Raw genomic sequence first — 24,518 nt, 5'->3', positions numbered from 1 at the left:
TGCCAGCAAATTAGATAATCTGGAAGAAATAGATGCATGCCTAGAGATGTATCAACTACCAAAACTGAACCAAGAAGAAATAGAAAACCTGAACAGACCTATAACACTAAGGAAATTGAAGCAGTCATCAAAAATCTCCCAACAAACAAAAGCTCAGGGCCAGATGGCTTCCCAGGGGAATTCTACCAAACATTTCAAGAAGAATACCTATTCTTCTGAAACTGTTCCAAAAAATAGAAACGGAAGGAAAACTTCCAAACTTGTTTTATGAGGCCACCATTACCTTGATCCCCAAACCAAACAATGACCCCATCAAAAAGGAGAATTACAGACCAATATCCTTGATGAACATGGATGCAAAAATTCTCACCAAAATACTAGCCAATAGGATCCAACAGTACATTAAAAGGATTATTCACCTCGACCAAGTGGGATTTATCCCTGGGCGGCAAGGTTGGTTCAACATCTGCAAATCAATCAATGTGACACAATACATTAATAAAAAAGAACAGGAACCATATGATCCTCTCAATAGATGCAGAAAACGCATTTGACAAAGTACAGCATCTTTCTTGATCAAAACTCTTCAGAGTATAGGGATGGAGAGTACATACCTCAATATCATAAAAGCCATCTATGAAAAACCTACAGCGAATATCATTCTCAATGGGGAAAAACTGAGAGCTTTCCCAAGATCAGGAACGCGGCAGGGATGTCTACTATCACCACTGCTATTCAACATAGTATTAGAAGTCCTAGCCACAGCAATCAGACAACAAAAAGAAATCAAAGGCATCCAAATTGGCAAAAAAGAAGTCAAACTGTTATTCTTCGCAGATGATATGATACTTTATGTGGAAAACCCAAAAGCCTCCACCCCAAAACTGCTAGAACTCATACAGGAATTCAGTAAAGTGGCAAGATATAAAATCAGTGCACAGAAATCAGTGGCATTCCTATACACCAACAACAAGACAGAAGAAAGAGAAATTAGGAGTCGATCCCACTTACAATTGCACCCCAAAACCATAAGATACCTAGGAATAAATCTAACCAAAGAGGCAAAGAATCTACTCAGAAAACTATAAAATACTCATGAAAGAAATTGAGGAAAATACAAAGAAATGGAAAAACGTTCCATGCTCATGGATTGGAAGAACAAGTATTGTGAAGATGTCAATGCTACCTAGAGCAATCTATACATTCAATGCAATCCCCATCAAAATGTCATCCACTGTTTTCAAAGAAATGGAACAAATAATCCTAAAATTTGTATGGAACCAGAAAAGACCTTGAATAGCCAGAGGAATGTTGAAAAAGAAAAGCAAAGCTGGCGGCATCACAATTTCAGACTTCAAGCTCTATTACAAAGCTGTCATGATCAAGACAGTATGGTACTGACACAAAAACAGATACATAGATCAATGGAACAGAATAGAGAGCCCAGAAATGGACCTTCAACTCTATGGTCAAATAATCTTCGACAAAGCAGGAAAGAATGTCCAATGGAAAAAAGACAGTCTCTTCAACAAATGGTGTTGGGAAAATTGGACAGCCACATGCAGAAGAATGAAACTGGACCATTTCCTTACACCACACACAAAAATAGACTCAAAATGGTTGAAAGACCTAAATGTGAGACAGGAGTCCATCAACATCCTAAAGGAGAACACAGGCAGCAACCTCTTTGACCTCAGCCACAGCAACTTCTTCCTAGAAACATCACCAAAGGCAAGGGAAGCAAGGGCAAAAATGAACTCTTGGGACTTCATCAAGATAAAAACTTTTGCACAGCAAAATAAACAGTCAACAAAACCAAAAGACAACTGACAGAATGGGAGAAGATATTTGCAAATGACATATCAGATAAAGGGTTAGTATCTAAAATCTATAAAGAACTTATCAAACTTAACACCCAAAGAACAAATGATCCAATCAAGAAATGGGCAGAAGACATGAACAGACATTTTTCCAAAAAAGACATCCAAATGGCCAACAGACACATGAAAAAGTGCTCAACATCGCTGGGCATCAGGGAAATCCAAATCAAAACCTCAATATCACCTCACACCAGTCCGAATGGCTAAAATGAACAAATCAGGAAATGACAGGTGTTGGCGGGGATGCGGAGAAAGGGGAACCCTCCTACACTGTTGGTGGGAATGCAAGCTGGTGCAGCCACTCTGGAAAACAGTATGGAGTTTCTTCAAAAAGTTGAAAATAGAGCTACCATACGATCCAGCAATTGCACTACTGGGTATTTACCCCAAATATACAAATGTAGGGATCCAAAGGGGTATGTGCACCCCGATGTTTATAGCAGCAATGTCCACAATGTGGAAAGAGCCAAACTGTGGAAAGAGCCAAGATGTCCATCGACAGATGAATGGACAAAGAAGATGTGGTATAGGGACGCCTGGGTGGCTCAGTCGTTAAGCGTCTGCCTTCGGCTCAGGTCATGATCCCAGGTCCTGGGATCGAGCCCCACATCGGGCTCCCTGCTCTGCGGGAAAACTGCTTCTACCCCTCCCACTCTCCCTGTGTTTCCTCTCTCGCTGTGTCTCTGTCAAGTAAATAAAAATCATAAAAAAAAAAAAGAGGTGGTATGTATATACAATGGAATATTATGCAGCCATCAAAAGGAATGAGATCTTGCCATTTCCAATGACGTGGATAGAACTGGAGAGTGTTATGCTGAGCAAAATAAGTCAATCAGAGAAAGACATGTGTCATATCACCTCACTGATATGAGGAATTCTTAATCTCAGGAAACAAACTGAGGGTTGCTGGAGTGGTGGGGGGTGGGAGGGATGGGGCGGCTGGATGATAGACATCGGGGAGGGTATATGCTATGGTGAGCGCTGTGAATTGTGCACAACTGTTGAATAACAGATCTGTACCTCTGAAACAAATAATACATTATATGTTAAAAAAAAAAAAAGGAAGAAGATAGCAGGAGGGGAAGAATGCAGGGGGGGATATCAGAGGGGTAGATGAACCATGAGAGAGGATGGACTCTGAAAAACAAACTGAGGGTTCTAGAGGGGAGGGGTGTGGGAGGATGGGTTAGCCTGGTGATGGGTATTAAAGAAGGCACGTTCTGCATGGAGCACTGGGTGTTATATGCAAATAATGAATCATGGAACACTACATCAAAAAAAAGAAAAAAAAAAGATTTCATACACACAAAAAAAACCATTAGAATAAATGAAGTTATAAGATACAAAAATTGATATATAAAAATCTGTTTCTATACACAAATAAACTATCAGATTATATAAAGAAATTAAAAACAAAAGTCCCATTTACAATTGCATCAAAAAGAAGAAACTATCTAGGAATAATTTAGCCAAGGAAATGAAAGATACATATGCTGAAAACTATAAGACCTTTATGAAAAAAAATTGAAGAGAACACAAATAAGTGGTAAGATACTCTGTGCTCATGGATTGGAAAAATATTCTTAAAATGTTTAAAATACCCAAGGCAATCTACAAACTCAATGCAATCCTCACCAAAATTCCAATGTCCCTTTTCACAGAAATAGAACAATCCTAAAATTTTTATGGACCCACAAAATAGCCAAAGCAATCTTGAGAAAGAAAACCAAAGCTGGAGGCATCACACTTCCTGATTTCAAACTATTACAATCCTATAGTAAATAAAACAATATGGTATTGGCATAAAAAAACAGATACATCAATCAGTGGAATGGAATAGAGAGCCCAGAAGTAAATCCATGAATAAAGATGCACATAAATATAAACAGAATTGTGGGTTTGGGGATAGAAAGACTGAATGGTCATCTTATGGTTTCTATTTTCTAAGAGGAAAGTAGGAGGAAAGCAAGCAGGCAACTTTAAAGGACAAAGTATGAAACAGTAATTGTCAAAATGGGGAAGTACACCATGGTTTCTAGGCAAGGTTGAGTGCCCCTGAGAAGTTTGCTAGGACTTCAAAACCCTGTTCTGTGCTTCTCCAGCCATTCAGCTGCTTCAGAGGTCAGGCAATCAAAGGTGGAGAGTCAGAAGGCAAGCAGCATAGGGTTTTAGGAGGTGAATCCAATAGAGGGAGGAAGCAAATGAGTAGACCATATTTTCAGAGGATTGACTACACTGATGCAGTGTTTTTATAAAAGGAAATAATCATGGCGAGATAAAGGGAAAAGCAAAGTTAGGAGGAACCTGGTGGAGATGGAAAAAATGATAGTCTGGGGATCGGAAGTCTTGACAAGGTCAATAAAAGGTAGCAGTGGGAGTGATTGATCAAGTAAAGGGACAGATGGGAGATGAGGAGCAGGGCAGGATTTTAGAGGTAATGCAGATTCCAGGGAAGATAAGGACTAAGTGACCATGAATGGGTGGAGAGGTGGCATAGAGGAAAATGGTTGGAACTCAGCAGGTCAAGGATTGGAGGCCAGGGGATTACATGGTTGCTGAGAAAGAAAATGAGAATAGGGTAAGAAAAGTATGAGGTGAACCATCTTCACTGAAGGAGGGGGTTGGTAGACAGCAGACGGCAACAATAAAGAGGGTAAGAAGTTGGTATAATGATGTGAATGAGTTTCAAAGGAGTGGGAAATTTTGCAGGAGGTGGTTTATAAAGGGCACTGGAGGGCAAGCACAAAATCCAAACACCTCCTGACTCTGGGTATGTGGAATGTAAAAGATTAGGGAGGAAGAACCCTTACAAAGTTTCAGTTAAGGAAGGAGTAATGTTCCAAGAATACACTGAGGATACAGAGAGAGCTCCTGATCTAGAGTCCAGCAGATGCTTTGAAAGGGATTGGGAGGGAGGGAAGAAGGGTAGGGCAGGATTTGGTCAGATTAAGGGCATGTCTCCTAATCCTGGCAGTACATTGGAAGGTTTTAGAAGGGATTTAAGCAACTAATTATGTACAAGGGAAACCCTATAAGGATATCAGCTGATTTTTTAGCAGAAACTTTGCAAGCCAGAGGAAGTGTCACAATATATTCAAAGTGCTGAAAGAAAAAACTTACAGCCAAGAATACTCTACCCAGCAAGGCTATCATTCAGAATAGAAGGAGAGATTAACTTGTTTGGGAAATTCTGTAAGGAATTCATGACCACTAAACCAGCCCTACAAGAAATGTTAAAGGGGAGGGGACTCTTCTTTTTTTTTTAAGATTTTATTTATTTATTTGAGAGAGTGAGAGAGAGCATGAGAGGGGAGAGGGTCAGAGGGAGAAGCAGACTCCCCACTGAGCGGGGAGCCCGATGTGGGACTCGATCCTGGAACTCCAGGATCAGGACCTGAGCTGAAGGCAGTTGCTTAACCAACTGAGCCACCCAGGCACCCCTAAAGGGGACTCTTTAAGGGGAAAAGAAAGACCATAAGTAGAAGTAAGAAAAGTAAGAAATACAGAAGCAGTAAAAATAAGTATACCTATAAAAAAAAATCAGTCAAGGGATTGACAAAAGGAAAAGATGTAAAGTAGGACGCTATATACCTAAAAATGTGGGAAGGAGGAAAGGAGTAAAGAAGGATTTCAAACTTCAGCAACCATCAACTTAATGAAGACTGCTATACATATAAGAGGTTATATACAAACCTAATAGTAATTACACATCAAAAACCAGTAAATATGCAAAAAATAAACAGAAAAGAATCCAAGTATATCACTAAAGAAAGCCAGCAAACCATGAAAGAGAGAAAGGAATGAAGAACTACAAAAACAACCATAAAACAAAAAACAAAATAGTAATAAGTACACACCTATCAATAATTACTTTGAATGTAAATGGAGTAAATACTCCAATCAAAAGATCAATCTATTTGCTGCCTGCAAGAGACCTAAAGACACATGCAGACAAAGTAAAGGGATGGAAAATCATTTATTATGCAAATGAAAATGAAAAGAAAGTCAGGGTAGCAATACTTACAGTGGGCAAAACAGACTTTAAAACAAAGAAGGATACTATATAACCATAAAGGGAATGATCCAACAAGATACAAATATTTATAAAGATGTAAATATTTATGCATCTAACATGGGAGCACTCAAATGCATAAAGCAGCCTAATAACATAAAGGAAGTAAATCAATAGTCATACGGTAATAATAGGGGACTTTAACACTGCACTTACATCAATGGATAGGTCACATCCAAACAGAAAAATCAACAAGAAACAGTGGCTCTGAATGATACATTGGACTAGATGGATCTAACAGGGGTGCCCGGGTGGCTCAGTCGTTAAGCGTCTGCCTTCGGCTCAGGTCATGATCCCAGGGTCCTGGCATCAAGCCCTGCATCAGGCTCCCTGCTCCGCAGGAAGCCTGCTTCTCCCTCTCCCACCACCCCCCTGCTTGTGTTCCCTCTCTCGCTGTGTCTCTCTGTCAACTAAATAAATAAAATCTTAGATGGATCTAACATATTCAGAACATTCCATCCCCAAATGGCAGAATATACATTCTTTTCAAGAGCACATGGAATATATTCCAGAATAGAACACATATTATGCCACAAAACAAGTCTCAACAAATTTAAAAGATCAACTTCCAACCACAATGCTATTAAACAAGAAATGAATCAGAAGAAAAAATCTAGGAAAAACACAAATACATGGAGGTTAAATAACATGCTACTAAACAATGAGTGGGCCAACCAAGAAATCAAAGAGGAAATAAATATACGGAGACAAATGAAAATGAGAACACAATAGTCCAAAATCTTTGGGATGCCACAAAAGCAGTTCTAAGAGCGAAGTTTATAGCAATACAGGCCTACATCAAGAAGAAAAATCTCAAATAACCTAACCCTATACCTAAAGGAGCTAGAAAAAGAAGAACAAATAAGACCCAAAACTAGCAGAAGGAAGGAAACAATAAAGCTTAGAGCAGAAATAAAGGAGAATTATATATTTATATATAACATATAAATTTTTATTATATATTTATATATAAGATATATAAATTTATATATATATATAAAATATATAATAAATGAATCAATGAAACCAGGAGCTGGTTCTTTGAAAAGTTCAATAAAATTGATAAACCTTTAGCCAGACTCATAAAAAAAAAAACCAACCCAAAAATCAGCCATGAAAGAGAAGAACCACCAACACCACAGAAATAAAAGGATTATAAAAGGATATTATGAAAGACTATATGCCAAAAAAAAAAAAAAATCGGACAACCTAGGAGAAATGGATAATTCCTAGAAGCATATAACCCTCCAAAACTGAATCGGGAAGAAATAGAATACCTGAAGAGACCAATTACCAGCAATGAATCAGTAATCAAAAAATTCCCCAAAAAACAGAAGTCCAGGACCAGATGGCTTCACAGGTGAATTCTACCAAACATTTAAAGAAGAAGAGTTAATACCTATTCTTCTCAAACTATTCCAAAAACAAAACAAAACAAGCCAAAAAAACACAAACAAAAAACAAAACAAAAAAACCCAAAAACAGAAAAGGAAGGAAATGTTCCAAATTCATTATATGAAGCCAATATTACCCTGATACGAAACCAGATATAGACACTCCAGAAAAGAGAACTACAGGCCAATATTTCTGATGAACATAGACACAAATACCTTCAATAAAATATTAGCCAAAAAAAAAATCCAACAAAACATTAAAAAAAAAAACATTCAATATGATCAGGTGGGATTTATTCCTGGAATGCAAGGGTAGTTCAATATTAGCAAATTAACCAACATGACATATCACAAGTAAAAAAATCATCAGTTCAATAGATGCAGAAAAAGCATTTGACAATTTCAATATCCATTCATGATAAAGACCCTCAACAAAGTACATTTAGAGGGAATATATTTCAACATAATAAAAGCCATAAATGAAAAACCCACAGTGAACATCATTCTCCATGGTGAAAAACTGAGCTTTCCCCTAAAATCAGGAACAAGACAAGGATGTCCACTTTAACCAATTTTTTCAACATAGTACTGGAAGTCCTAACCATAGCAATCAGACAAGAAATAAAAGGCATCCAATTGGTAAGGAAGAAGTAAAACTTTAATTATTTGCAGATGACATGATACTATATATAGAAAACCCTATATAGAAAGACTCCACCAAAAAATGACTAGAACTGATAAATGAATTCAGTAAGGTCATAGGATACAAAAAAAAAAAAAATCAATATACAGAAATCCATTGCATTTCTGTACATTAGTAATGAATTAGCAGAAAGAAAACAATACCATTTATAATTGCACCATAAGGAATAAAATACCTAGGAAAGGGCCCAACCAAGGAGGTAAAAGACCTGTACTCTGAAAACTATAAAACACTGAAAAAAACTGAAGATCATACAAATGGAAAGATATTCCAGGCTCATGAATGGACAATATTGTTAAAATGTCCACACTACCCAAAACAATCTACAGATGTAATGCATTCCCTATCAAAATACCAATAGTATTTTTCAAAGAACTGGAGCAAATAATCCTGAAATTTGTATGGAACTACAAAAAGACCCCAAATAGCCAAAGCAATCTTAAAAAAAGAACAAACTGGAGGTATCACAATCCCAGACTATGAAGCTGTAATAATTACAACAGTATGGTACTGGCACAAAATAGACACATAAATCAATGTAACAGAAAAGAGAGCTCGGTAGTAAACCCATGATTATATGGTCAGTCTTTGACAGAGGAGGCAAGACTATGCAATGGGGAAAAAGGCCATTTCTTTAATAAATTGTATTAGGAAAACTGGACAGCTACATAAAAAAGAATGAGATTGGACCACTTTCTTATACTGTACACAAAAATAAACTCAAAATGGATTGAAGACCTAAATGTGAGACCTGAAACCATAAAACTCCTAGAAAAGACCACAGGTGGTAATTTCTCTGACATCAGCTGTAACATTTTTTGTAGATATTGAGGCAAGGAAAACAGAGGCAAAAATAAACTATTGGGACTACACCAAAATAAAAACTTCTGCACAGCAAACAACAGAAGAACAACCTAGTGAAGGGGAGAAGATATTTGCAAATGACCTGTCTAATAAAGGGTTAGTATCCAAAATATATAAAGAACTGATACAACATAAAAAAAAAAAAATTCCAGTTAAGAAATGGGCAGCAGACATGAGCAGACATTTTTTTTCCAAAGAAGACATACAGATAGCCAACAGACACATGAAAAAATGCTCAACTTCACTCATCATCAGGGAAATGCAAATCAAAACCACAATGAGGTATCACCTCACACCTGTCAGAATGGCTAAAAATCAAAAACACAAGAAACAGCAAGTGTTAGTGAGGATGTGGAGAAAAAGAAACACTCATGCACTGTTGGTAGGAATGCAAACTGGTGCAGTCACTGTGGAAGACAATATGGAAGTTCCTCAAAAAATTAAAAATAGAACTACTCTATGATCCAGCAATCACACTACTGGGCACTGGGTATTTATCCAAAGAATACAAAAATACTAATTTGAAAAGATATGTGCACCCCTATGTTCATAGCAGCATTATTTACAACAGCCAAAATATTAAAGCAACTGAAGTGTTCATTGATAAATGGATAAATATGAGGCACACGCGTGCGTGTGCACGTGCACACACACAGGCATATTACTCAGCAATACAGAAGGAAATCTCACCATTTGCAATAACATGGATGGATCTAGGGAGTATAATGTTAAATGAGATAAGTTAGAGAAAGACAAAGACCATATGATCTCACTAATGTGGAATTTAAGGAACAAAACAAATGAACAAAGAAAAAGACAAACCAAAAAATAGACTCCTAACTATAGAAAACAGATGGTACCGGAGGCGAGGTGTGGGCTAGGGGATTGGGCGGGGGGCTGATGAGTGAAATAGGTGAAGGGGATTAAGAGTATACTTATCATGATGAGCACAGAGTAAAGTACAGAATTGTTGACTCACTATATTATACACCTGAAACTAATGTAACACTGTATATTAACTATATTGGAATTTTTTTAAAAAGTGGTAAAATTAATTAGATCTTAAAAAGTTAGTTAAGGGGACTCAAAGATATAAAATATGGCAACATATGCATAAGACAGTGGGGGGGGGGGGAGTAAAAATGAAGTTCTTTTAGAATGTTTTCCCATTTAAGTGACCAACCTAATGTAGACTGTCAATTACTTAGGATGTTACATATGAACTTCATGGTAACTGCAAACCAAAACCCTGTAATAGATACACAAAAAAATAAAAGAAAAGCCAAGCATAACACTAAAGAAAGTCCTCAATCAAAAGGAAAAGAAAACAAGAAGGAACGGAAGAACTACAAAAATGACCATAAAACAATTAATGAAATGGAAATATATACCTGTCAGTAATTAATTGTAGATGGTCTAAATGTGCTAATCAAAAGATAGAGTGATAGATTAAAAAAAAAAAGCCCATCTATATGCTGCCTACAAAAAATTCATTTCAGAACTAAAGACACATACAGATTGAAAGGAAGGGATGGAAAAAGATACTCCAGCAAATGGAAGGAAAAAAAAGCTGGGGTAGCAATACTTCTATTAGACAAAATAGACTTTAAAACAGACTGTAACAAGAGACAAAGAAGGGCATTACATAATGATAAATGTATCAATCCAACAGGAGGATAACATGGCAACAGCTGAATACATAAAGCAAATATTGATAGAGAAAGGGAAAACAGACAGTAGTACAATAGTAGGGGATTTTAACATTCCACTCACATCATGGATACATCATCCAGGAAGGGGGAAAAAAATCAATAGGGAAACAGTGTCTTTGAAGGACAAATTAGACCAGATGGACTTAACAGATATATACATATACAGGACATTTTATCCCATAATAACAGCATACATATATTTTTCAAGGGCACATAGAAAACTCTCCAGGATAGATCACATGTTAAGCCACAAAACAAGTCTCAAAAAGTTTAATAAGATTGAAATATCATCAAGCTTCTTTTCTGCCCACAATGGTGTGAAACTAGAAATTATAAGAAAAAAATGGAAAAAATAAAAACATACATATGGAGGCTTAACAAAATGCTACTAATCAATGGGTCAATGAGGAAATCAAAGAGAAATTAACAAAAACATACCTTGAGGCAAAGTCTTTGGAGGCATGGTGAAAGTTCTAAGAGGGAAATTTATAGGGATACAGTCCTACCTCAGAAAAATACCAAAGCCTAAAGTTAGAAGGAAATAAAGATCAGAACAAAAATAAATGGAAACAAAAAAAAGAGAGAAAGAAAGAAAAGATCAACAAGACCAAGAGCCTGTTCTTTGAAAAGATAAAGAAAATTGATAAAATTTAGGCAGACTCACCAAGAAAAATAACTCAAAATCAGAAATGAATGAGAAATAACAACAGACACCATAGAAACAAAAGGTTCATAAGAGACTTAAGAAAAATGTCCCAACAAATTAGACAACCCAGAAGAAATGGATAAATTTCGGGGCGCCTGGGTGGCTCAGTCATTAAGCATCTGTCTTCGGCTCAGGTCATGATCCCAGGGCCCTGGGATCGAGCCCCGCATCGGGCTCCCTGCTCGGTGGAAAGCCTGCTTCTCCTTCTCCCGCTCCCCCTGCTTGTGTTGCTGCTGTCGCTCTCTCTCTCTCTGTCAAATAAATTAATTAAAAAAAAAAAAGAAATGGATAAATTTCTAAAAAATAATCTTTCCAAACTGAATCAGGAAGAAATAGAAAATCTAAACAGACTGATTACTAGTAACAAAATTGAATTGGTAATCAAAACCTCTCAACTAATCAAAGTCCAGGACCAAATGGATTCACTGGTGAATTCTACCAAACCTTTACAGACGAGTTAATACTTACTCGCCTCAAACCACTGGAAAACAAAACAAAACAAGAACACAAGAGGAAAGAAAACTTTCAAATACATTCTACAATGCCAGCATTACCCTGATTACAAAAACAAAGACCATTAAAAACAACAACAACAAAAAAACACCCAAAACTACAGACCAATATCCCTGATGAACTTGGATGCAAAAATCCTCAACAAAATATTAGCAAGCCACATTCAACAATACATTAAAAGAATCCTTCACCATTATCAAGTGGGATTTATTTGGAGGGATTCAAGGATGGCTCAATATCTGCAAATCAGTGTGATATACTACACTAACAACATGAAGGATAAAAATCCTATGATCACCCCAGGACCCTCAGCCACTCCAGCCACAACTCCAGCCAACCAGCCAAAGTCATCAGACACACACGGTCTCCACAGGGGATGGCCATACACAAGACCACTTCTTCAAGTTTAGGAGAAGTAGCTGTTTTGCCTAATTCATAAGAACAAATACAGAAAGTCAAGCAAAATGAGACAGAGGAATAAGCTCCAGATGAAAAAACAAGACAAAACCTCAGAAAAAGAGCTAAATGAAACAGAAATAAGGAATATGCCTGATAGAGTTTAAAGTAATGATCATAAAGATGTTTGCTGGACTGGAGAGAAGAGTAGAGGAACTCCATGAGAATTTCAACAAAGATTTTTAAAAATATATATTAAAAAAAGAACCAATCAGCACTGAAGAATACAATAACTGAAATGAAAAATACATTAGAGGGAAATAACAGATTAGTGGATGCAGAGAAACGAATCAGTGATCTGGAAGGCAGGGTAATGGGAAGCACCCAGGTTAAACAGAGGAAAAAAGAAAAATCCTATAATCATCTCAATAGAGGTTAAATTTTATCAAAGGCTTTTTCTACGTCTGCTTATGATAAAACTCTCAACAAAGTGGGTTTAGAGGGAAGATACCTCAACATAATAAAGACCATATATGATAAGCTCACAGCTAAAAGCATACTCAATGGTGAACAATTGAGAAAGAATGTCGTCTCGCTACTTTTATTCAATACAGTACTGGAAGTCTTAGCCACAGCAATCAGACAAATAAAGGGCATCCAAATTTATAAGGAAGTAGTAAAACTATCCTGATGTGCAGATGACATGACATTATACTGGAAAACCCTAAATACCAAAAAAACAAAACCAAAAACACTATTAGAATAAATGCATTCAGAAAAGTTGCAGGATACAAAATACAGAAATCTGTTTCCATATACTAATAGCAAAGTAGAGAAATTAAGAAAACAATTACATTTATAATTGCACCAAAAAGAATAAAATAATTAGTAATAAACTTAACCAAGGAGGTGAGAAGACCTGTATTCTGAACACTATAAAACACTGAAGACCATACAAGCAAATGGAAAGAAATTCCATGATCATGAATGGACAGATTATTAAAAGGTCCACATTACCCAAAACAATCTACAGATTCAATGCAATCTCTACCAAAATATCAACAGCCCTTTTAATACAACCAGAACAAAGAACACTAAAATTTGTATGGAACCACAAAAAGACCCTGAATTGCAAAACAATCTTAAGAAAGAAGAACAAAGCCAGAGGCATCACAATCCCAGATTTCCTGCTATACCACAAAGCTATAATAATTGAAACAGCATGGAACTGGCAGAAAAATAGACACCTGGATCAACAGAACAGAACAGAAAGCCCAGAAACAAACCTATACGTCTATGGTCAAGAAATCTGCAACAGAGGAGGCAAGAGTATACAAGGGCGAAAAGACAGTCTCTTCAATAAATGCTGCTGGGAAAACTGGACAGCCACAGCAAAAGAATGAAGCTGGAGCACTTCCTTACACTATACACAAAAATAAACGCAAAAATATGAGACCTCAAACCATAAAACTCCTAGAAGAGAACACAGGCAGTAATTTCTCTGACATCAGTCGTAACATTTTTCTAGAGGGGTCTCCTCAGGCAAGGGCAACAAAAATGAAAATAAACTATTGGAAATACACCAAACTAACAAGCTTTTACCCAGCAAAGGAAATCATCAATAAAATGAAAAGGCAACATACTGAATGGGAATAGATACTTGCAAATGATGTATCTGAAAAGGGAGTAATATCTAAAACATAAAAAGAATTTACACAACACCAAAAAACCCCCAATCTGACTAGATAAGCAGAGAATCTGAATAGAGGTTTTCCCAAAGACCTACAGATGGCAAACACATAGAAAGATACTCAACATCACTCATCATCAAGGAAATACCAATCAGAACCACAATGAGATACCACCTTACGCCTGTCAGAATGGCTAAAATAAAAAAACATAAACAAGTGTTGATGAGGATTTAGAGCAAACGGAACCCTCATGCACTGTTGCTGGAATGTAAATTGGGGGCAGTCACAATGGAAAACAGTATGGAGGTTCCTCAAAAGAATTAAAACTGGAAATACCCTACAATCCAATAATTGCACTGTGGGGTATTTACCAAAAACCAAAAAACCAAGACACTAACTTGAAAAGATAATATGCACCCCTAGGTTTAGTGCAGCATTATTTATAATAGCCAAGATATAGAAGCAACTCAACGGTCTATCAATAGATGAATGAAGAAGATGTGACTAATAATAATGGATTATTACTCAGCCATAAGAAAGGAATGGTATCTTGACATTGTGACAACATGGATGGGCCTAGAAGGCATTATGTTAAGTGAAATAAGTCAGATACTATAGGACTTCATTTATATGTGGACTCAAAAAAAACAAATGAACAAAGCAGAAATAGACCCCAAAATACAAAAAACTGATGGTTACTAGAGAAGAGAGTGGGGGGGGGGCAGCGATGCACAAAAGTGTTAAAAGGGGGGCGCCTGGGTGGCTCAGTCATTAAGCATCTGCCCTCGGCTCAGGTCACGATCCCAGGGTCCTGGGATCGAGCCCCGCATCGGGCTCCCTGCTCAGGGGGAAGCCTGCTTCTCCCTCTCCCACTCCCACTCCCCCTGCTTGTGTTCCCTCTCTCGCTGTCTCTCTGTCGAATAAAATCTTAAAAAAAAAAGGGGGGGGTGGGGAGTTGAAAGGAAGGTACAAGCTTCCAGTTATGGAATAAGTCACAGGGATGAAAGGTACAGCACAGAGAATATAGTCAATGGTATTGTAATAGTGTTGTATGGTGACAGATGGTAGCTACATTTGTGATGACCTTAGCACAATGTATGGACTTGTCAAATCACTAGATGTACCACCCGAAACTAATGCAGTGTGTCAACTAGATTTCAGTTAAAAAATAAGTAGCAGAAATAATTAAAGCTCTTAAAAAAAAAAAAAGTAATGCTTCCACCTCCAGAGATTTTCACTAGACTTAGGTGTTGCCTGGACACCAGAAGATCTGATGTGCGGCGAAGGTTTAGGGGAGGGTAATATGGCCGGGGGATAACAGGAGACTAGTTGAAGCTTGGACTTTTGGCAGTGATTATGGTCAACGGGGGTTTGGAGCCTGACAGAAATTCATTATGATTGTCTTAGAAGGAGATGGACAAAGGTCCAAATTGTTACAGGGGACGTTTACCCTATCCACCCCTCCAAACACACACACTTCGGAAGAATTTTAGGAGATGAACATAAACATCAAGGTATTTCTTCTTCCCATTTGTACAGCTCTAAAGCCCTTTCTTGCCAACCTTCAAAACAAAACTTCAGCTGCTAAGGTTGGTTGCTTTGTTATGGACCAAGTGTAGAGATGCTTCATAGCTTGAAGAATACCTTGTTAGCTTTACATATAGGGGAGTTAATGCTAACCCCTTTAATATTAAAGCTACAGGCTAGCTTATAAAAATTTCAGTAACGGTATACTTGAATGTCATAGAAGATTCTGTTGTCCTCAGAGTGGATGACTAATGAATCTAGAAATAATGGTAAGCACTTTTCACTTGTTACCAAATTCATGTAATAATAAAGATGAATATTGGACTTACAACTCCACAGAATATAAAAGGAGGTCATGAAAAGGCAAATATTGTTAGAGGCATATATAATTTATTTAAAAATATTTCATTTTTTTTAAAGATTTTATTTATTTGAGAGAGCGCACATGAGAGGGGGGAGGGTCAGAGGGAGAAGCAGACACCCTGCCGAGCAGGGAGCCCGATGCAGGACTCGATCCAGGGACTCCGGGATCATGACCTGAGCTGAAGGCAGTTGCTTAACCAACTGAGCCACCCAGGCGCCCTATTTAAAAAGATTTTAAAGATCTATTTGAAGAGAGAGAGAGTGCTCACACGTGAGTGCGGGGAAGGGGCAGAGGGAGAAGGGAAGCAGACTCCCTGCTGAGCGCAGAGTCCAACAAGACCCAGAGATCACGACCTGAGCTGAAACCAAGAGTTGGCCACTTAACCAATCGTGACACCCAGGCTCCCCTATAAGTTGTAATATGGCACACAGCTCTAGAGTTGTTCATAGTCTAGCAGAGGAAAAACAGGTCAAAACAATGAAACATGACTTGATCAGATCATGAAGTGTTGTGAAAGAATAATTAGTCTAGGAAATCAGAAATTCTTTTGGTGGTGGTGTTTTATCAAAGCCCAGAGGAAAGAAAGAAGAGCATCCAGGGCATTCTAATAGTGGCATGGCAGGGTCTTTGGAGAAAGGCAAGTGATCCAATGGCTAGAATTTGAAGTAGAGCAAAGAAAGCTGCAAGGGAAGGCTGGGACCTTGAAGGCCTTTGAAATATGTGGCCTCTGGGTCCCTGCCTCACAAGGTTTTACGTTAGGTCACAGTACATAAAATATTTGAGCAGCTTACTGGGTTAAAGTGAGAGGATTTGGGGACATCTATATGTGCCTTAGTGAAATGCTAACTTATTTGAAGTCATTCATACAAAACCCCAGGACAAACAATTAGGAAAGATAATACAGAATTTGTATACAACTTCCCTCAAAAAGATCCTAATTTTTTAAAGTAAAACTTCAAGCTTTGTTTCCATGAACACCACTTAAAAGGCTTGTGAAATACAGAGGATATACAAAACACATGCACAAAGATAAATGGAATCACCATTCTGTTTCTTGCCCTTACCTTCATGCATGTGAATGTCATCCGTGTGAATATGCAGTTGTAGTTCATTGGTCCTCCTGACCGTATAGTAATACATTCTATGGCTACACCATAAGTTCTCTGTCCATTCCACTGTCGGTGGATTAGGATTAGTCTCAGTTTTTGTTTACAGACAATGCTGTCATGAACAAGGTTAAGGAATAGGCATGGAGTGAAATCACTGAGTCACAGAGCGATGCTTCTTAAACATTATTGTGTACATGATCTTGTTAAGATGCCGATTCTGATTTGGTGGGGCTGTGATTCCGCAGTTCTAACAAGCCCTCAGGTGATGCAAATGCTGCTGGTCCGTGGACCACGTGTTGAGTCAAGTATGAATTTGCTTAAGCTTATTGAATGCCAGTTTTACTAGGTACTACAGGAATAAGTTTGTTACTCCACATACTCCCCAATTTAGTATACTCAGACCTCTAAATTCAAATTAAATCCAACTTAGTGGATGTGTAATCCTATTTTGATTTTATTTTGCATTCCTGATTAATGATGTTGAGCATTTTCACCATGCTTATTGGATACTCAGATTTTCTCTTGTGAAGCACCTATCCAAGTCTTTTCCTCTATTTTTCTATTGATTGTTCATCCTGATTTTTCAGCATTCTTTGTCCATTCTGGATGCTAGCCTTTTATTGATTTTATGTCACAAGTGTTTTTTCAGCTGGTGACTTTTCACCCACTTTGTGGATTTTTAAAATAGTATTGTCATTTAACATTTAAAAAAAAATCTCATGTCAAGAATTGAGAATGTCCCCTGGCCCCATTTCCTCTTTCTCCCATGACTACCATTATCCCTGACCTGTGGTACCAAACACAACGCTACGGAGCTCACTGTGCCCGGAAACCACTTCCAGTCCTTGTCTGGCGCTCAGGAACAGGAAGCCTCTGGAGTGATCATTAGCTGTGCAAGAGCTAGTGGGATCAGGCTTAGTGGCCTCTAGTTTCACTTCAAGTGAGCAGGCTCTTTCAATGAGCATTTTTCAGAACATCTTTCAACATGATCCAATGAATGGACCAGCAAGTTACCTTCGTGGAGTGTTTGAGTAAACGGAAGTTCATAATTTTGATATTGTTGAAACCTTGAAGTCAGGTAGATAACCGCTTTTAAACATCTGGGAATGTTTTTGTTTTCATAGATTATGCTACACACAATTCCTGGTCAAGCTTTTGCAAGTTTCCTCCTCCTATTATAGCTAGTAACCATCAATTTAAAACAACAACCTTTGATCACCCCAGGTGATAAAAACTTGAAACAATTTAACAACTGCCGTCTGAAATGTTTAAGAGAAATAACAGTTCCTTTTGTTCCATAGCCCAATACAGTGTTAACACAGTGATAATGCCAATAGATTTCAAATCCAGTTTCGTGTTTTTAGATCAAATCTTTCCCAGTGATAATGCAACTAATTTTCAGAACGCATGTACACTATTGGAGGAGTCACCTGTAACCACGGAGAGGGCATATCAGTAACAATTGGGTGAAAGAATCAAATATACATGATGACAGAGATTTGGGGGACCACTGCTTGCAGATGGGCTTTCCACCCACCCCAGTTCACACAACACCCCTTCCCCAAGCAGCCATACCTTGGGGTTGAGGTTCCTGGGCACCTGGGCCATGTTCTCCTTCTGCACTCAGTGGGGACCTCATCTACAGTGGGCAGCAGAAAGCGCAAGGTCCTGGAGAAAAAAGCAAATGCAACTCAACTCAAACTCCCGTCCAAGGAGCTGTAGGAGAGGATACTTAAGAGTGGGAGCCTGTGGGCCCAGGAGCAGCCTGATTACTGGCAGGTCAATGTTTCGTACCACACCTGTGGCCTGTTTGCCTTCTGCCCGGATACCCGCAGGGAAGCTCTGCTCTAGGAAAGAAGGAACCTTAGAAAATTTTAAGGCAGGGTAAGAAAGACCAAGGGAGGCAGTGCATGATGAGAATGGTCATTCTCCACTCTGGCTGCACAGTTCTATTTACTGGGTTGCTTTAAACTATACTGGTAGCTGGGGTCTCAGTCCCACAGAGTCTGATTTAATTGCTATGAGCAAGGTAGAGGCATCAGGAAATTTTTTTTTAAGATTTTAGTTATTTATTTGACAGAGAGAGAGAGAGAGAGACAGCGAGAGGGAACACAAGCAGGGGGAGTGGGAAAAAGAGAAGCAGGCTTCCCGCCGAGCAGGGAGCCTGATGCGGGGCTCGATCCCAGAACTCTGGGACCATGACTTGAGCTGAAGGCAGTCGCTTAATCAACTGAGCCACCCAGGCGCCCCAATCATCAGGAAATTTTTTAAAGTTCTCCGGGTGATTGAAATGTGCAGTTGGTAATGAGAATCACTGCATTGGTGTGTCCTGGAGGGGTTGTATCAGTGAGGAGTCTACGCAGGGAGAAAATGGTAGGGGGTGAGGATCTGAATCGTTACTACAGAGTTAAAGAGGAGGTGCTGGTGTAGATCTATAAGATCAGTGGTTCTTAGAGTGTGGTCTGGACACTTCCAACAAATGCAGACTCTATATAAGCAGAATTTCTGGGGTGGGACCCAGGAATCTGCATTTTAAATAAACTCTTTCTAGGCGATTCTTAGAACACTAAACTTTGAGAAGCGATGGAGGTAGAACCTACAGGATTCTATCATTATCTACAGGCATTAATATCAAGACGAAAAAACTGTAAGACTTCACTGCAGTGTTAAATGCCCCCGAGGGCATCTGTGCATACATTCGCCAACAGGCCTGCACTGGAATGAACCTCAGTGAAAGAGCGTATGTGACCACCTTCAGAGAACTAATACATTGCTCTCCACGCAGCCTCGGTTCTGAGTTTGTGTCATAGCTCCAACTGGTTCAGCCAATACATATTTCGGCTGTCGTGGATGTGGGAGACAGGCGTTAACTGCAGAGTGCAGAGAGGAACGGAGCAAAAAAAGAAATGGGTAAGAGAAAAGAACATCACTTCTTCACCGTCAACTCTTCTCAGCGGGGAGGAGGCTGTTTCTTGTAATACAAAGTGTCATTGACCGGTCATGCTAGAGAAACCTTCTTGTTTCTCTTGGTGTTTCAAGTCTCAGTTCCTGAGGTTCTCACCAAGTAGTACAGCGTTTGCAACAATGGCCCTGGGCAACCCAGGAACATTTTGCAATATTACAGAATTCATATTACTCTTGAACTTGTATATAAACATACAGGCCTGGATGTAACATGTGAAAATGTGATACTAATTATATTTCTTTATATTGGGAAGTAGATGGACACTGAATACTAGAGTGGGGCTTTGTTTTTTATAAAAGTATTTAACACAATTTGTTTTCACAAATAAAGTAAAAATGTTGGCCTTTTTGAATAATTTCTCTATATTTTTGTCCCTTAATTTTTGAGGCAATTTTGAATATTTATTTATTTTTAAAGATTTATTTGAGAGAGAGAGAGCCGTGCAGGTGTGCCGACATGCATGGAGGCAGAGGGGCAGAGGGAGAGGGAGAGACAGTCTTAAGCCGACTTCTCGCTGAGCAGGGAGCCCGACGTGGGGCTCGATCCCATGACCCTGAGATCACGACCTGAGCTGAAACCATGAGTCCGATGCTTACCTGTCCGCACCACCCAGGCGCCCCTGGCAATTTAGAATATTTAGAGAAAAATAATTTTTGAAGACATGAGAATGTTCTAATTTTTTAATGTTCTAACTTTTAATTTATATTTTTAGATTAAAAGATATTCAAAATTTGAACATTTGATTAAAAACCTCACACATTAGTTTTTAATCCTTTAGATCATTGAAATGAGTTCAAGTCAAGATCCTAGTAGAAATAATGACAGGATGACAGGAGAGAAAAAAACTGAAAGGGGAAAATAGAGAATTTTCAAATAAGAAGGCTGCTGAAATTTTAAAAACTAGCAGCAATAAAAGTTTGCAGACTTTATTGAGTATAACCCATATAAATTCAGAAATATGGCACTCTAAGTTATTTATTAGTGAAGATTTAATTATTTAGGAAAGTTAATAAGAAAATTATTCTGATCAAATCCACACCTTGAACTTCAAGTCTGACTGAATCCTTGCAACTTCATATTATTTGGTAAATGATTCTTTTTTTTTTTTTAAGATTTTATTTATTTATTTATTCATGAGAGACAGAGAGAAACAGAGGGAGAAGCAGGCTCCCAAGGAGCTGGAAGCCCGATGTGGGACTTGATCCCAGGACCCTGGGATCATGACCTGAGCCGAAGGCAGACGCTTAACCATCTGAGCCACCCAGGCGCCCGGTAAATGATTCTTTAGCTACTAATTAAAACACTGAGATGGAAAAGAGAATTCTTCATGTCAAATGCATAATTCAGAAGTAAATGTAACTCTGGGCTACACCTTGTGAGATAAAATTATATACACAAAACCAGCAGATTGATCAAAAAGGACAGAATCTCTGGTGTGTCACTATGTTTGTTGGATAATGATACTGGAAAATGTCTCTAACCCTTTTGATAGCATGAAATTATTTCTAGCAAAACACTGTGCTTCAGATAAATGGGAATGATTTTCCACTGGTTAACATGGGGTAGACAATGTAGTCTTTCATTTAACACCAAGTCTTTCAAACACAGTGTATTAAGCACGTCTTTTTATCCTGATGTTTCAATGTGCGGGATCTTAGTGAGTCTGATAGGACTGCCTGGTCCAGGGCCAGCCAATTCCTAGGGTTAGTAAAGCACTCACCTATGAGAGTGACTGTCATATGCAAACCAACCAATTTTGAGTCTGTATACCTCACCGCCTCTCAATCAGGCTCTTACACTCAGAGACATGATTCACCTGTCCTTACCACTCCAAAGCCAAAAAAAAAAAAAAAAAAATATTTTGTTAAAAATCCATAGTGTGTCTGTCAATAGATGAATGGATAAAGAAGATTTGGTATATATACATACACATATACATACATGCACACACACAATGGAATATTATTCAGCCATAAAAAAGAATGAAATCTTGCGATTTGCAACAAGATGGATGGAGCCAGAGAGTATAATGCTAAGCGAAATAAGTCAGAGAAAGACAAATACCATATGATTTCACTCATATGTGGAATTTAAGAAACAAATGAGCAAAGGAAAAAAAGAGAGAGACACACAAACCAAGAAACAGACTCTTAACTATAGAGAACAAACTGATGGTTACCGGAGGGGAGGCGGGTGGGGGGGGGATGAGGGAAACAGGTGATGGGGATCAAGGCGGGCACTTGTCATGATGAGCACCAGGTGATGTATAGAATTGTTGAATCACTCTATTGTACACCTGAAACTAATGTAACCCTGTATGTTAACCACACTGGAATCAAAATAAAAATTTTTTAAAAATCCATCGTGTGAATTCCCACCATGTGTCACAAGGACGGAAGCCTAAGGTTTCCAGGTGACTTCTCCACCTGGCTCCCTCCGGCACAACATTTGCTCCTCCGGGCTGAAAACCAAACATAGGTGTGTTTCTAAAAGTTGGAGTGAAGGGCCCTCACTACTCGGGTGAGCTGAACCCACAGCTCAGATTCTGAAACCCCAAACCCGAGGCCTGACATCACCAGGAGGGGAAACCGGGTACGAGGCCGCTGGGGACAGTTCCTGGGCCCTGGAGCCCACTGCCAGTGTTGAAACTCACCGACCCTCAGCCTGTTTGCCCTGCCTCTCCTGCTCCTTCCTGTGGAAGCCACAATAAAGGCACTTGCCTACGTTTTCCCTCATCCTTTCCACGCCCTGCCTGACCCTGGTGCTTCCCCATGTGGTCCTTGCACGGTGTGGTCTGCCCCTCACACGAGGACTGTGAGTCACAAGCTATCTTTCCAATGGCAGACAGCTCCTGATCCGTTGGCCTCATCATATCTGAATAGTAAAACCGACATTTTAAATCACAGAAAGAAGCTGGGGGACACTGGCTTGTACATTTGCAGTTCACGGAACAGTATTTTATTACTCCCACACCATGGTGTACAACTAGTCTTTGGAATTCTCTTTGGCCAATGTTGGTATGTATGACTGTAAACTAGATTCTCCACGAAAGCGATATGAAACATCACTTGCCCATCAAAAGAAGCACGTACAGAACTGTCAGAACCGGGAGAAGAAAAGGTCGTGAACAATGGATGATACCAAACAGACAGGTCAATGCTGACATAGGGTAGTGGCTCGAAGCTCCTCTAAAAAAAAACAACACACCAGCACTAAGCCAAGAATTGTGTGTCCTGGCTAAGCATCTTTGCTTAGCTGACTGCACAATAGCTACAGAAAATAATGGAAAGTAGTATAAATGATTTTGAGACTAGGTGCTAGAATAAAACAATGAGATGGAGGATTATTATCCAGGAAGAAAAATTAAAAATGGAATTTATACATAGAAGAAATGATCGTAATAGGTTCAAATGAGAAATTTATATTCAGTTCAATTGGATGATGACAAGGACAAATGTCAATTCAACTAGCAGTTATTAGATGTATTATTGAACTACCAGAAGAAACCAGGAAAGTTGATGTGAATATTTCATTCCTTTTAAGTCTATTATAAAAAGCCCTGTTATTGACTTCAGTGTTACGGAGATTGAGCATCTTTCCATATGCTTACTGGCCTCTTTTTTGAAGTACCTGTCTTTTGACTATGTCTGTATTAAATGTCTATGTTTTCTTGTGGCTTGTAGTTCTTTATATCTTCTAGATATGAATCTACTGACTGGTATTTCTATTTGGGGGCACAGAAGCTAGAGACTCATCAAAGGCTTATTCTTTAGTGATTCACCATTGAGGAAGTGGGGAGGCCACCCAGGCCTGTCTCTACCCAGAAATTCTGAGGAGAAAGAACTAAGCAGCCCAGGAGGCATGGAAAGAGAAATTCCAGGAGATGAAAGGTTCCAGCAAATGTTTAACCTGACTTCAGGTCTCAAAAGCCTTTGTGTTCTTGCCCTTATCACCTCTCCAAATCCACCCAAACACAGAAATAGCCCATTAAAATACATATCAGAAATAAATACAATATCACAAAGAGTCAGATGTCAAAACTTGACAGGGAAGTGAGGCCAAATTGAGCAACTCTCACCTGACTAGTTCACGTGATTTCTGTAAGCCCAGGGGTCATCAGCCAAACCTGCTGGGATCCAAAAGTCATTTTCCAAAAAGCCACAGATGTAAGACTAGAAACAGTAGGAACGGAAGCAGAGAAGAGTAGGACTTTCAGTAAATATCCTTGACGTTCAGGGCACACAACTGGATCTGTGCACAAATTCACATGCCATGGAGAGGCCCACGGTGTCGTTTGTGAACAGCAGAGCAGAGACACGGGACTTGGACAACACAGTCTAAGCAGAAGCTCTTGGCCTGGGTAACCTGACAGGGTGACATTGACAGGTCAGTCTGGGCAAGAAGCCTCTGAAATTAGGCTCTCTCTTCTTCCCCAAATCTTTGCAACAGGTCTTGAGTTCACAGGCCGCAGTGAAGAGGACATACCTGTCTTGAGATCGGACAGAGGGCTCGGAGCAGGGAAACTGAGACCTGGAGCAGATTCCCTTCTTCCACATCCCCCACCCCGCATTCCCATATAAATGCATCTCTGCAAACAGACCTGCCAGGCCTGTGAGCAGAAA

General features: G+C 38.9%; 1 long non-coding RNA gene across 1 annotated transcript; it reads left to right on the top strand.

Annotated features, from left to right (window-relative positions):
* Positions 1–19,725: 19,725 nt before the first annotated feature.
* Positions 19,726–21,790, top strand: LOC135362682 (uncharacterized). Its single transcript, XR_010407639.1, has 2 exons — positions 19,726–19,841; positions 21,009–21,790. It is a non-coding gene; the product is annotated as an uncharacterized LOC135362682 (long non-coding RNA).
* The last annotated feature ends 2,728 nt before the right edge of the window (positions 21,791–24,518 follow it).

The sequence above is a fragment of the Mirounga angustirostris genome, unplaced genomic scaffold (genome assembly GCF_029215605.1).
Source record: "Mirounga angustirostris isolate CCGP_5_RB_7025 unplaced genomic scaffold, mMirAng1.0.hap1 SCAF_15, whole genome shotgun sequence".
NCBI lineage: Eukaryota > Metazoa > Chordata > Mammalia > Carnivora > Phocidae > Mirounga > Mirounga angustirostris.
This window is presented reverse-complemented; position numbering and strand designations above follow the sequence as displayed.